Here is a 14,880-nt window from a genome sequence, read left to right on the forward strand (position 1 = left end):
AGTCTTATTAGCTAATCCCAAGCCTGATCTGAGGATTGGGTTGAGCAGAGATATCTCAACGGAGACCCAACCCTCCAGGGCTCAATCCAACGTGGACCAACCCAGTTTCGCCCTGATCATGCAGGTTGGACCCGATTAACCCTAATTGACCCTGATTTTTTGCTAGAGCCGAGCTAGCTTGATTGACCTTGGCTGACTCTTTTTTTTATTTTTTCCTTTATCATTTGTGTCCTAAGATGCATTTAAAGAGGGAAGAAAAAAAAAATGAAACATCATCAACATCAATCATTCTTGAGAATTCCTAGACTTTAAGCCTTAATTGTAATAAATAGTAATTAACATATAGTCATCAAAAAGCCTCTTTGAAGATAAGAATATCAATCTTGATGGGTTTCAATCTTACTCATTTGATATAAGATCACCCTTCATGGGTTCCAATCTTTTACCAATTTGGGCCAAGCAAACTTTTCTTGCACCCATTCCTCTAATAATATTGGTAGAAAGAGATAGAGTCACCCTATTAGGAAGTTTCTTTCGCTTTTTTATCAATATAAACTTAGAAAAGACTTAAGGCACAATAAATTTGCCTCATGGAGAGTAGTTATGACCTTTTACTTAATACGGTTGCTTCTCATTGGCCTTCTAGAGATAGGGGAAGATTCATGAAACAAGGCTGAGTTGGGCCTGGATTTTAAAACCTCAGGCTAATCCAGTCCTAAGATCGGGCTGAGATATCTCTACCTAGTCCCAATCCTGTTGGGCTGGTTGGCTTGGCCCAAACTTTAACATAAGGGTCAAGCTTCGCAACAGTGATTGTTTCTAAGTTTTGAATTTGTGATCAATATGTTGCAATAGTGCAACTTAACTATTGTGCCATAGGCTTGCTCACAACAATAATTAATATATAATCATTAAAAATTCTATTCAATGATAAGAATATTAATCGGAATGGGTTTCAATATTACCTAATGATACAAGAACATGCTTGACAGGTTCCAATTTGACCAGTTTTATCAAAGCAAACTTTTCTAGCACCCAATCTTCTCAAATAATATTGATAGAGAGAGACACCATATCGGGAAGTCCTTTTTTCACTTTTTGATCAATATAATTTTAGGAAAGACTTTTTAAGGCACCATTAATTTTCCTCATATATAGTAGCTATAATTAGTAGGGATACTTCTCGTTGGCATTCTTGGGATAGGACTAGTTATTATTGTTTCTCCCTCGGCAAAAAGTGTTTTAAATGTTTTCCACTTAAGACCGGTTTTATATGTTGAGATATCATCAACAATCATTCTTAAAAATTTCTATAGGCTTAAAACCTTAAACATAATGTGTCTATATAAAATCAAGGTAAGTCTGGGTTGGACCATGCTTAGGCGAGGTTTGCCCTCCAGGCTCAAGGCAGCTTGGGTTATAGGGCCAAACTTACACCTCTACTTTCACTCATGGGTCATCTTTTTATTTGTATTTTTTATTTTTGGTTACCTCTAAATTTATGGATTTATTGTTTTATTATTATTATTATTATTATTATTATTGATAGAAATCTACCGACTAACAAATTCCTGCAATGTTTTTCTTTTATTATCTATAAATTTCTGAAATATTTTTTGTTACCTTTTTTGGTTTTTTTGGTGAGAAACAGTTATTTTATATGGAAAAATTCTTTCGTTTTTGCTGTATTTGACATAAATGCATGCTTAAACACTTTTGGTGCTAAAAAGACATAAGGGGGTATCTGATAAACTTATTTTTTATGGGTGCTAGACATAAAGTTAAACAAAGGGTTTTTCCTAGTTTTAAAGCCACATTAAGTGTTGAAACAAAAGTAGAGAGTTCTAAATTGATTTCTGTTTTTTTCCTGATTTTGACCAGTTTATTGTGATATGGGCTGTCAAATGAGGAACAAAGAAGAAGTCCTAAGGCTGCTTTGATTTTTTAGAAGAGGGCAGGTCCTTTGGGGACCAATTTCAAGGGGCAGACCCCTTAGCATCAGTAACTCTCAAGTGTTTGGTTCAGACTTCAGAGGGGCAATCGATTAGCTAGGTTCACCGTACGATAAGTGGAAATAAATGCCAGGTCAAAACCGTGTTATTGAAGAACTTGACTGAATACAAAAAGGGCTATATAACCTTAATATTTAAGGAAAGAATATTGATAGACCCTTAATCTAGAAGGCAAGAAACCTAACTAACCAAATATTAGTTGAATTCATTATAAAGACTTGACTATAGCCTAACTAAAGACAATTCATCATATATTATTGTTGGATTTTTGTTCATTACTAAAAAAAATTTGAAATAAAATAAGAGTTTTGTTTTGTTAGTATTGGTTAAGTTTTGGTTTTTGCACGGACCAAAGTTTTAGTTTCATTCTTTGAAGGAAAACAGAAATGGATTATGGAATTTATTTTATTTTAATTCATGTTAAAATAATTTAAAGGTTGCTTTTAGAGGGATTCAAACATAAAATCCTTCACAATACATGTTTAAGCTGAAGTTTTTATGTAGAGTTTATAAAATATACAAAATGCACAAAAAAAATTAATCCCAAATTTCGATCAAATGACATGAAGATATCTGAAACTTTTGTTTCAGAAACTAGATTGAAATAGCCATTGAAACAAATAAGATAAGAGGTTGTGTAATTGAATAATTGAAATTTTTTTTTTATCGGTAAATCAAATTTAATAAAAAAAGAGGCAACAAAATAAATATAAAAGCAATGAAATAACTCTTAATGTATGCATCTCTAGGCCAAACCCTAAAAGAACTTGTCCTCCTAAGGGCCCCAAACCCCCTAAGACTATTTTCCTCTTGGCTTATGGCTTCTTGACAGATAGTTCCCTTTTGGAACCACTTGCCAAGAAGCGGGCTGGGAGGAAAAAAACTGAAAGTAATAACACTTTCAGGTTTTCATTATCAACATACATTATTGAGAATACAACAATAGTATTTAAAACCTTATCTCAACTTAATGAGGCCTACCACATGGAAATTTTAAGCAAGGACAAGAGCGAGGAACTATACAAAATGATTGACAGGTTATGACTAATTATAACATGTTTCAACTATCAATCTGATGCATCATTACAAATCAACCACAAGCTTATAACAATAGAGACTTAACATAGATATGTGGGAATTAACATAGATAAAGTGGGAAGCATCAACATGGACCTTTATATATTACACTGCAAGAAGTCATGAAGAGAACTGGTCAGAATCTCAAACAGGAAAAACCAGTGGCTTAACAACCCACCTCCAACCTTAGCCAGTAGCCACTGAAATGACTTTAGTTGAAGCCTTGTGAAGCTCAAACTTGTCTTCTGAACTTCTAATACAATCATAATTAACAGCTTTGACCTTACAACCCACTACTACGTAAGAAAATATAATCAGTTAAGTGATCATACTATCAGATCGCACCAGTTGCAATTTTCAAATTTAACGACTCTTTTCTTCAGTATTAATGCCGTATCTAACAAGTCTCAGGGAAACTCTTTCCAATTATATTTCACCAGTGTACAGCAAAAAAAAATCATAAAAGATAATAATTGGATTATAAATAATCACAATGAGAATAAAAAGCGAAGAGATGTATCAAATGTTGGTGTTTTGATTTATAGACCACCCCTCCTGCCCTCAATCTATGTAAAAGACTAGAAGCTTTAGAAATTTATCTATTCATCTAGAGAGAGAGAGAGAGAGAGAGAGATAGAGAGAGAGACTGTTGAAATTACTACTCAAGATAATGCCCTCAGCCATGCATTGAGTGTTCCATGGGTTAAGACTTCTTTAGTTGCCCAAATTCTATATTGGAGGAGAGGGAAACACAGTGGAACAACACGCTTCTAGGGTATTTTCTTGGCTTGAAACCACCATTTATGTTGAGTACACGTGATACATTACTCAAGCAATGGAAGGCTTTAGTTTAGGTTCAGTTGATGTCTACCTGTTAGAGAGTGGAATATTCATTTTTAAGTTCTTAATTATCTAAAGCTGTTAAAATTTGAGTTATGGAAGAGGGTCCCTGGTTAGTTCAAAAGAAACCCATATTGCTCAGGCCTTGGTCCCTCAATTCGTGCTTATCCCATCTTTCTTGCTCCTTGGCTCCCATCTGCTGGGTAAATTAACCTTCCTAACCTCCTTAATTTCCATTAGTGAATGGAGGAGGCCTTGAGTTTTGTCGGTGGTACTTTGGGAGCTCCATTTTGTACTCCGATAATTGGACTAAATCTCAGAAACAACTGTCGTTCCCTAGGATATGGATTGAAAATTTTGCATACTCTCATGTAGTTAATTTTTGTACAATGATTTTGAACGCAAGTGATCCTAATCCGATCTCTTCTGCTGCACATGCAATTGGATTCCCTCCAATACTTCCTTCTCATTCACTATTGCAGATGAAGATGGCAGACCAGTATATGTCGTTCAACTCTCTCTCTCTCTCTCTCTCTCTCTCTCTCTCTCTCTCTCTCTCTCTCTTTTCCTTCATAATTGTGAGGCTGAGGGCTCAAGAATTACCCAAAAGTGAGTGATGGAGAGACAAGGTACAACAGGCTTTCATAAGAAGATTCATCCCTAATCCCCCCCCCCCCACAAAAAGAAAAGAAGTTTCATAAACCCTAAACTAACTTCAGGTCTTAACAACAAACTGAAACTTCGCTTACCTGCAAATGGAGATGCTTGGCACAGAGGAGGTTGAAGGCATAGTTCTGCAGGATCAATCGAAGAAGGTAAATGTGGGCATGATGGAGGAGGAGGGCACATGAATAACTAACTAACATGGGTAACAGGCTCTGGTTAGAAGCCCTTCTGATGATGTTAGGTAGTAATGCACGTGCCCTGCTTCTCCATCTTGCACTTCACACGCCTTGCCACGCCAAATATATTTAGTCATCAGCAGCAGCTTTACAAATTCTGATCGAGTAGCAGAGAAGCTTTGAGGCTCTCTTTGCCTATGAGAGCAAGTTTAGGAGATCCCTCATATCCATTTCACCCCCTCTTTGTCCTTCTCTTTTATAAGAAAAAGAGTTATGGGGAGGGGGATTTCCTATTAGATGTGGGGGACAGGGCGTGCGAAAGTGTGAGCTGGGTGTGGGACCAACAACTATTGTTGCAACATTAATGTAAGGAGATAACAGATGTAACCTTTGAAATCCGAACATCTCAAAGATAGATATAGAGGAATGTATGAGGCCAAATCCTCTCCTGGACCATGACCTCATGTGATAATCTCATACCATTCATTGGGTATGGGTTCCCACACCCCTTGAATGATATATAAGTGTTGCAGGAAATCATGGTCTAACAGAGGATCTGAGTTCGGAATTTATCAAACCAATCACACTCTTTTTGTGGAATTCATCCTTTATTTATTATCTTTTTTCAGTCACTCAGATCTCTTGTGTTTCATCTATATTGTCAGGATACTTCTTTTCTTCCAAACAAATGAAAGGGTAAACTTGCCATTTTATCTTGACTGCAACAAATGTTAGGATGTGGGCTAATTCCATAGGCTGTTCACAAGGAAATTTTTTTAGTGCTATATGGGTATTTTGGTAATATATGCCTCTATTTGAAGGCTTCACTATAAATTTGTAGTAATGCTTCCTTCTCTATAATCTGAGAAAGGTATGAAGACTTATAGCTGTAACCCATTCTCTATTGATAGTAAAGCAGATCTCATCCCAACCGTGGATGTAAACATCTTGTCGAATCACAAAAATCCTTACATTGTGTGATTATTTGTTTGTGATTTCCATTTGTTTTTTTGCTTCGTTTTAGATTTTTGTTTCTACAGTAAAGAGAAATATTATCCACCAATATCCTCATATCCTCATCTCTTAACTGTATTAATTCTCTAGCTATGTCTTAGTGTTTTAACTGTTACTGTTAACCAGCAAATGTGGTTGGTAAACACTAGAAAGTAGATCCCAAAATTTGTAGTCAATAAGTGCCCCCATTTGTGAAGCCATTCCCATCAACTGCCATATTTATGGGGCCATTTCATTGACAACAGAAGATAACATCAACTTTCCACCACAAACCTTGGCCAAGGGATGAAGGGACTCCTCTATCCTCCTCACTGGCATGTTACATCATACCTCGCTGCAAATGAATTATTCAACTATCGTTCAAAAGGACTAAAAGGAAAAGAACAACCTTGTATATGTTCCATACTGCAAGGAGTGGACAGGAATCAATCTTTTATATGGATTATAAATCATCCCACCTTGAAAACAAAAAATCAGATTTGGGGTTCATGTTTCTCACTTTGCCACTGCTCACCACTGAACATGCATAATTAATGTGTCATTTTCATAAATGCCACCTGGGGAAGCCTCAGACAAATTCCAATCAAGTACATGTTGGAAATCATGAGATAATTCTTGAAAAATTCTTGTATCTTTTTCATGTAAAAGTATCAATTCCATCAGTAAACAACATAACAATGTCCCTTGGTACCTATCACCTAAAGCCTATTAGAGGATCCTTAATTATTTGATTTTTACATTGTTTTCTGGGCATTTCTTGTTGTCTTGTATTCTGTTGTTTGAATTTGTGGGCTGATCTAAAGGACCGTTAAGAGGTCATAGAGGTTTAAAGTGTATTTATTTAATGTTGTTATGGATTGTAATGATTTCACTCTCTATAATCTGAGAGAGGTATAAGGACGAGCGACTATAAACCTATTATCATTGATAGTGAAGCAGATCTAATCTCACCGTGGACGTAGGTAATCTTGTCGAATCCCGAAAATTCTTACTCTTTTTTTTTTTTTTTTTCAACTCTTTTCTGCAGCATTTTAGGTTTTCGTTTTTCGGCATTTCTAACCTTTCTCTATAATTAACAGTATATCAGTATATCTGAAGCTATGTTACCTTTGATTGTATTTTATCTACCAGAAGATTTAATAAAAAAAAAATGTAATTCTGCATTCTGAGACAAAGTGATGAAATTATTTTTTTTCATTTTGTGCCTTTGTTTCTTTGATCTTCATCTTAGTGTGGAAAGCATTTGGCTTTTGTTGAGGGGCCATTCTATTAGACCCCCTTCCTGAATGGACTCCCAGCTATTCTTTTCCAACTCCACTGTCCATGAAACGTATAAGAAATCTATTTTTATTGGTCTCACAATGTATATTATCATTTCTAAATGGGAAATGTGAGATTTTAGTGTCAAGGACTGTGAATCTGTCATCATCTCTGGAATAATAATTCCAAAGAAAACACTACATAAATCAACCTGGGCCTCTAGGAAATCTAGTTGATTAAGACACTAGAATAGGAATTCCAAAGTTCTGGATGCCTTGTGTTCATCTGAAAATACCAAAATATCCTGGAGGATTTTTCTACCTTGACCTGATAGCTAGCTTAGAGATTTTGATATCCTCAATCTCTCCCTCATATGGACTTGAGTAGGCCTCCATGTTCTCTACTCTTACAAGGATTGTGGAAATCTTAATTGGCCTATAGCAATTGATGCTTTGTCCACAGGAGTGTTCTGTGGAGAATAAAAAAGGTCTTGGCTTCTTGGGATGGTGTGAGATGAGAAAACCACATTTTCTGTACAATTATGTCTTTAAACAAGCATGGTTAGCTGCTAATGATTACAAATGTGCCACAAAGAATTAATGGGCCTCTTATATATTATATTTTTTTCTTCCCTTTTCCCTGTCTTTATATGAAAGGGGTTTAATTATTGTTAGTAGATTAATGGATGAAGGAAGGTTATTGAGACTCAAACTCAAGTCTGTAATATCAACACTAGCCCAATATATATTTTATGGAAAGTGCATGTTTATATTTTCAAACATGTAAAACTTTATTTATAAAAAATAAATAAATAAATAAATAAAATTTGGCCATATTCAACAACCTTATGATCTTATTCTTTAATGAGTGCCCAAAACCCAGTGCATTAGATAACAATAATCCATTTGTCTTGTCATTCCCCCCACTGATCTATATAAAATAAAATAATGACCAAGAATGTTGGTCTAAAATCAAATCAAATTAAAGTATACTATGAAAAAATGTTAATTTATAAGGTCCCTAAACATAAGAAAAGTGTTTTTGAGTTAGTGGTTAGTGAGGTGGTGCAATGTGCATGCAATCATAAAAAAGGGTAGACAGCAAGGGAAGAAGAGAAAGATTCCATTAGCAATTTTGCTATAATGGACATGGCCCTCACCATAAGCACCACAAAACCTAAGGAGGAAATATATAGTTGTATTTAAGTTGAAGCCAAGACTCATGATTAGTGGCTGTGACTTTTTAGCTTAAGGCAGTAATGTCTACACTTATGTCTTCAAGTCTTTTAGTCTGTTTAGAAACTGGATCAATCTTGCTGATTGAATCAGATTGAACTGGACCAGACATCTTTCAGTTTGTTTCTTAGCAGAACAAAAACCAATATCAGAAAATCCATGAAAAAATCCAGCCAAGCCATCCTTTTTTTTTTGGGGGGGGGGGGGGGGGGGGGGGGCGTTCTGGTGGTCAAGCCAGAAATGGCTCCATCAGCTGTTTGATTCAAAGTTCAGATATTTTTTTAAACAATGATTTGAACTGTGACCGGTCCAGCCGGTCCTGGTTCAAATCGTTTTAAATGAGGAGAAGTACCAAAAGATGAAGTTTTAAATATAATCAGTTCAGTGACTTCAGTCTAGTCAAAACTAGTTTCACCAGTTGGTGTGATTCTCAGCCAGTGGTTTAAAACTGTGGGATGAAACAACAAAATTCCTGTAATATAATAGTAAACTACCACAATAATTTGAATAATTTATGGTCAATAATTACCCACTAATACAGTTTTGGATGACTTTCTTTTTCATTTTCACATTAGAACAACAGAAGACAACCACAAGAATATTTAAGGTTTTGAATATTTGGTATCCATCACTGTTAGAGAACCATACTCTTCTTAATACAAGTATGTAACCGCCCAAAATCTTTACTGTTTTTAATTATAAAGTCACATTATCACAAGCCGGGCACTTGTTATCCATCACTCTTAGAGTCATACTCCTTTTAATACATGAAAGTATGTAATCGCCCCAAATCTTAATTGTACTAAATTATAAAGTCACTTTTTTTTTTTTTTTTTTTGGTGAAGATTAAACTATAAGTCACACTATCGCAATGTTGAGCTCATCTCTCTCTCTCTCCCCCCCCCCCCCCCTGTATCAAGTTGTCGCATTGGGATTAATCACACATCCATCACTTCTTGGTTGTTGTGCCAGACAGACATAATTGAATGAGTTAAATGAAAGAATGAAGGCAGACTGTCGTGGCATTGCAAATACAAACTCTAAACTGTTCACTCATGGTCGATATATTTTTTTTTTACTTATCCATGGAGTTATGCGTTTATTCTACTGCTTATTGGGTTAGAGATCTGTAGACGAATCTGATCGAGGATCTACCACTGGTTACTGTTTTTTTCTTTTTTTTTTTTTTTTTTTTTTTTTCTTTTTTTTTTAAGGATTCCTTCATCTCTTGGCATACCAAGAAATAAACTATTACATCTCACTATAGCACGAAGAGGCATAGTATCGTGCTGTTAGTTTTTTTCGAATTCTTGATTTGTTTTGAAGATTGACCCACTTCAACAAATTTTGATGACGATCTAAATGAAAAGTTTTTTGAAATCTGTGATGGAAGCAAAGGGGTTGGGCCGATATGGTTCGACCGGATTGACCATGACCCGATGGGTCGACCTTCGACTTGGAGTATATAATGTATTATTGTCTTGTTGAGTAAGTCATTGTAATTTAGGGGTTTTTCGAGCTAGGGTTTCAGGACGAGTTTTCTCGCCACTGCTTTGTTGTAATCTCTCTTCTGCATCGTGAAACATATTTTTCGTCCGAGGACGTAGCACACCACATTGGTGTGTGAACCTTGTTAAATCTTTGTGTTATGTGGTTCTATTATCAATTTATTGTCATATTTTCTTGGTGTTTGCTCTAACATGTTCCATTGCAAATACAATCTCTAAACTTCTTTGGTTAACTTGGCTTTTTTGAAGATATGGAATTAACACATTCTAGGATCTAGCTCCTCTATCGCTTGGCGTAGTGTGCAGTGTACATCCGGCGATTGTGAGCACCTAAGCACACACCCCAACACACGGACTTGCATCCCAACGGGCGCACAACCGTTAGACATATGCCGCATACCATGCCCCACCATAGACGAGCCCCATGCCACATTTCGGTGCTTATTATTCTTCAATGTGATAATAGAAGTACTATCCAAATTGCTCACAATGATATTTTTCATGAATGCAACAAGCATATAGAGAATGATTGTTACTTTGTGCGTCAACATCTTATTTGTGACACTTTTCACCTTGTTTATTAAACATAAGGATGCTATCTACATTATCTTTGTTATAGAATTTGATACATAATGGCTATTTGTGGATTCAATCAAATTCTATAACGACCGCATCCTTATGATTAATAAACAAGGTAAAAAGTGTCACAAAAAAGACACCATAGACGAGCCCCATGCCACATTTCGGTGCTTATTATTCTTCAATTAAATAATAGAAGTGCTATCCAAATTGTTCACAATGATATTTTTCATGAATGCAACGAGCATATAGAGAATGGTTGTTACTTTGTGCGTCAACATCTTATTTGTGACACTTTCACCTTGTTTATTAAACATAAGGATGCTATCTACATTGTCTTTGTTATAGAATTTGATACATAATGGCTATTTGTGAATTCAATCAAATTCTATAACGACAGCATCCTTTTGATTAATAAACAAGGTGAAAATAAATCTTAATTGATGAGTACTTTAGACATACTCAATTCTATGGCCAGAGAAGGTTGCTTGCAAGAAAACTACTTTGTTTGTGATAGTTGTTGATCATGTTTTTCCTCTTCTCTTTTTCGAAATATAGGGTTTCTTCATCCTATATTTAATGGGCTAATCTTGCTAATATATAGAATGAGTGTAGGGACTAATCCTATGAGGAGACAAAATATCTCATTTCTTACAAAAGAATATTAAAATTAGAACCATACATATGAAAATATTCATAATAATTAAAATGTGTCAATTAAAATCCAATATCTCAATATGTCACTTCCCAATTTCAACTATTGGAGTTGAGTGACTTACCCCATCAATAGCCAACACTTTGCTAATTCATATAGTTTTCGAAAATAGAATAAGGATCCAAAAAAGAACCTTACAATCTACCATTTGGGCAACATACCTCATTGATTTTAGATTTAAAATATTTTATTGAAATGACTTTCAAGATTAGAAACAAGGACCGAGTTTCCCGTCATCCTTGTATCCCTTCACTATATATGGCCATTGATACCATGTGATCGCATTAGAGAGGGTTAGTTTTGACTTCATCGATAAATGATGAAAATGTAATAATGACCCAACTCCCATCAAGTGGTCATTCACCACAAAATATTTTTTTCCTTTTATAGAAGGAGGAAAATTTTCCTAAAAACTAATTTTTTGTTTATTAGCAACAATGGAGAAATGCGTGTATAACCAAAATTGGGTTGAAAGGAATCAAACTTGATCATGGTATATCCAACAAAGAAAGAACTGAGAGAGATGGTGGTCCTCTCGATGTCTATTGGAGTTTCAATTTAAGAGTTGAATTATCCACACCTGCCATTCAAATCCAATAGAGGTGAGTGGTCAAGGAAAACTTTCTCCTAAAAACTGTCTTCCTTTGTTTATTAGCATCAATGTAGAAGAGCGTGTATAACTAAAATTAAGTTGAAAGGAATTGAACTTGATCAAATAAGGTAAGAACTGAAAGTGATGGTGGTCCTCTCTACATCCATTGGAGTTTCAGTTCCTTAGTTGAATTATCATATTCTGCCATTCCAATTCATATAGATGTAATTGGTGTATAAATTTTCCATGAGACTAAAATTATTCAATTATTATGTGGACCACTCTAACCATGATGTTTCAGTTCCTTGGTTGAATTATCATATTCTGCCATTCCAATTCATATAGATGTAATCGGTGTATAAATTTTCCACGAGACTAAAATTATTCAATTATTATGAGGACCACTCTAACCATGATGGGCATCTAAAGTCATTCCGCATTTCACAATAGCTAGACTTTAAACTAGCCATTCATAGAAAAGCAGGCAACACGGCTATAAGGATGTACACATGATGAGAGCAAAATCTTTTTGGAAAGCAATTACCTAAGCCCCACTCTAGTATTAATATTTCATTTAGGTAGCCCCTTATTCTTCGAGAATCAGAAAGACCCTTTTCGAGTTTGTTGTTTATTTGGAATCTGAGTTCTTCTTTCTTTTTCCTTTTTGATTTATTTTCTTTATTCTTTATTTCATTTTTCTTTCGTTCTCTGTTTTTTTTTACTTTTTATTCTCTTCCATCATTAATTAACATATGGGGACAATATATGTCATCCTTAAGCTTTAAAGGGTTGTAACATGCATGGTATGGGTCAGGGGTGCAACAAGAATGAGCTGGGCTAGGTTTTTGAAACCTCAAGCCCAACCCAGGGTTCTCAAGGCTCAGCACAGCCCGGCACTAGGTCGGGTCAATATATTTCAGCCCAAGTCCGATCCCATTGGGATCTTGGGAGCCCGTTTTGTGCCTATTTTATTATTGGGTTATTTAATTAGCTCAATAATAATCAACATTTTTTTTTTTTCGTTAGGTAGGTCTAACGAGAGTTGGACTTGAGACTTGCTACCTAAGCTATCCCCTTTGGGTTACTAATTAATTTTGAAAATATCCATCATATCTTCCTCTTATTTATTGGTTATTTTCTATTCTTCTCTTATCAAATGAACATTAGGTTAGTCTAGTGGTGAAAGTTTCTTCTTGAAGAGTCGGAGCCCAAGAGAAGATGTTGTGGGATCAAACCCTGTTATATTTAGGTGTGTAAGAATAGGTGGCCTTTGGCCTTACTAACGTCCAGTATGCTGACCATTACCAGTGGTGGTTAGAAGAATATAATAGCAATATATATATTCTTAAACTTTCAATGTGAGACTAAAAATTAGTGTATTCTCTTAAGTTCTTTCTTTTCCTTTAGAGATAATTTTTTTTTTTTTTTTACCCACGTTGTATCATTGTTGTGTGCACTATTTTTATTTTATTTTAACTCTTTTTTTTTTTGGCCAAGATTTAAAAGTATTAATAAAGTCAATGTATATAAAAATACCCGTAAATATCCATGCTCATTTTACTAACTATGCTTGTAAGGCTCCATAAGATGCAACGCTTGGAAAAGTATTAATGAGGTCTTGAATTTGGTCATCTCAAATTAAGGCCAGATCCTGTACTTTTTTTCTCTTTTTTTTTTTTTTTTTTTTTTTTTTTTTTTTTTTTTTTTTTTTTCAAACAAGGGCCTTTGAACTTGGGGAGTATAACCTTGGCCGAAAAGCTAAGCCCAAGCTTTGCCTACCCCAAATGTTTCCGGGCTTGGGCTAGGATTGCGAAACATGGGCTGCTCTAGGATTGAGAGATTCTGGCTTGAAATCAATCTAGTGGGAGTAAGGGTCTCAATTGGGAACTGAAACCGAATATCGAAATCGATATTGAGCCAAATTAATAGAGCCGAATCAAACCGAATTAATTCGGTTCAAATTCGGTTTGAGTATGTGAGTATGCAAGTATGCTTCTCTATTCGGTTTGGTTTCGGTTTCAGGTGTAAGAACTGTCTGTTCTGACCGAAACCGAACGAATTGTCTTAAAACCAAAAAAATGACAAAAAAAAAAAAAAAAAAAAAAACCCTAGTATAGTAGTACCATGAAGACTCAAGTGGGATTTTTTCAATATTCAATTTTGAAAATTCAAGAGTGTTTTTTGCAAGCTCTTTTTGTTTTTAATGTGGTAAGTGTTTTTTGCAATTTATCATCACATATTTACATGCTAAGATAATTTTGAAATTAGCAATGGCCATAAGGCCCATAACTTGAGCCCATTATGGCCTTTGGTCCATCACAGTCATAGTTCAAAAGTGGAACCATTTTCATAACTGAATTGAGTACAAAATCGAATTAAAATTACATATCAAAATCGAATTGAAACCGAAACCAAGCCGAGCCAAATTGAATCTACTTGAGTATCTAAATATGGAACCAAGTCAGTTCTCGGTTCGGTTATGGTCCACCTTACCATTATTTGGAACTGAACCAAAATGAACCGAATAACCGGAATCGAACTAACTGACACCCTTAAGTGTGAGTAGCATTTTGGAATTTGACCTCAAATACGGCTCAATAAGCCCAAGCTTTTCCTAGGGGGCATGTGTGCCCCATGCAAGGAAAATGATAATTCTAATGGTTGGACACATGGGAATAGTCTAGATTGACCATGTGTAGGTCATTTCGTAGGTGTCTGCATAATCACCCTTGCACATGGTATTGAATTTAGATCCTCTATAGTCAGGGGATTGCTTGGAATTTGCTGGAGAGAAACTAGTGACGGTTTTGTGTCCATCTCTTTTCTATTTTTTAGCACTTGTTTCTTTTTATCTCTCCTATTTTTTGTTTGTCTCTTCCCGTTGATTCTTCTCCAATCAGGTGGTGACTGAAGAGGATCTGAATCTAATCTAGAGAAACTCTCTATTTTTTTTTTATAATTTATTGACGTTTTTACATGTATTTTCAATCATCCATGTATTGGCAATTTGGCATGCACTCTCTCGATTAGAAAATGGATCCAAATCCTCTATACCGTGCTAGTTCTCCATTGAGCATCTGATGACTGACATGCACCCAAAGGCCATCCTAGTCATCGGATGCGCCATGGGGAGTGGCGCACTGCATAAGATATTAGTCCTTAGGCTGCGTTTGGTAGTCATTTGAAAAAAAAAAAAAAAAAAAAAG

This window comes from Macadamia integrifolia, chromosome 9 (genome assembly GCF_013358625.1).
Source record: "Macadamia integrifolia cultivar HAES 741 chromosome 9, SCU_Mint_v3, whole genome shotgun sequence".
Taxonomy (NCBI): domain Eukaryota; kingdom Viridiplantae; phylum Streptophyta; class Magnoliopsida; order Proteales; family Proteaceae; genus Macadamia; species Macadamia integrifolia.